Raw genomic sequence first — 1,643 nt, forward strand, 5'->3', positions numbered from 1 at the left:
TCTAGTAACTTCCCTTTTTTTAAACTTTTTTTTATTATTCTTCATTACCCTAAACCCCTATTTTCCCTGCATCCCGTGCCAGAGATACTCTCTAATAAACTTTGATGTATTCTAATTTATATCCGAATATTAATTTATTTAATTCCATTATTCCGAGTTTTAATACATTTATTTATCTAATATTGTTAATCTTTCTGTATACACTGCAAGGAATACTGTTATTTGTCTATAATCACATTGAGAATCAGTGTCCAATTGTGAAAATTGAGAGAGAATGATTTGGTTGATTGATGTGTTTGCAGACACATAAGTACATGTACTGTTGTAGTGAGTTAGGCTTTAGGGCATGTAGTGCTTGAAACTCCTATGCACTATGCATGTAGTAGTCTAACGACCTTCACACTTGTGTTTCAGGCCTACAAATCCCCAGTTAGTATCCTTAAACTCCAGCAAACACTCTGTGACTGCTTTTACAATCCCATAGTGACTCTTTGAGTAGCATGTAGTAATCCTTTCAGTGAAGTCCAAGGAATACTGTTATTTGTCTAGAATCACACTGTGAGTCAGTGTTCATTTGGGAAAATTGAGAGAGAATGATTTGGTTGGTTGATGTGTTTGCAGTTACATAAGTATATGTACTCTTGCAGTAAGTCAGGCTTTAGGGCATGCAGTGCTTCAAACTCCTATGCATTATGTACGTAGTAGTGTAACCACTTTCACATTTGTGCTTCAGGCCTACACAATTCCCCAGTCACTTACCATATACTCCAGCAAACACAGTATGGCTGCTGTTGCAATCCCATAGTGACTCTTTCAGTACTATGTAGTAATTCATTCACTAAAGTAAAAGTCAACCAATTAAGAATTCACCCAGTGTCTTTCCATATATTACTGTAATCATTAAGTCAGTAAGCATGTAGTCATGCAGTGAGCCAGTCTTTAGGGATTGGAGTGCGTTAAAGTGCTATGCATTATGCATGTAGTGGTGTAATGACCTTCACATTTGTGGTTCAGGACTACAATTCCCCACTCACTATCAATACCAGGGGTCTCCAACCAGTAGCTCGGGAGCTACTGGTAGCTCACCAGCACCTGAAAGTAGCTCTCAGAGGTGAAGCCATCCCAAGCCAATTTCAGACATTCTGTGTATATTAAAGAAGGCAGCACTGCTCATTTCACTACCCTTAAGAGCTATAGACAGCCAAACCAATGGCAGGGCCTGTTGGTAACACTCGAACACACACTGTGGTTGCATATCAATCAATCAATCAGGGCTGTATAGAGCGCACTACTCACGTGTGAGGGTCTCCAAGCGCTGGGGGAGTGTGTTTGTGGGATTTGTGCAGCTTTGGTTATTCAAAAATCCAAGTCTTATGGCTCTTCCTGAATGCTTTCAGTGTGGGGCTTCATCTGATGCTGTGGGGGAGTTCATTTCAGGTGTGGCCATGGTGTAGGAGAAGGGTCTGCCTCCTGTCTTGTCCCCTGGATGATGAGGATTTCGGCAACGGCCTGGTCAGCGAAGTGGAAGTTTTTTTTGGGGGTGTAGAAGGAGATTGAGGTATTGTAGTTTGGTGTTGTGGAGGGATTTATAGGTGTGTGTGAGCAGCTTGAAGGTTACTCTTTTTTCGACGGGGAGCAAGTGG

Source organism: Lissotriton vulgaris, unplaced genomic scaffold (genome assembly GCF_964263255.1).
Source record: "Lissotriton vulgaris unplaced genomic scaffold, aLisVul1.2 SCAFFOLD_7242, whole genome shotgun sequence".
NCBI classification, from domain to species: Eukaryota; Metazoa; Chordata; class Amphibia; order Caudata; family Salamandridae; genus Lissotriton; species Lissotriton vulgaris.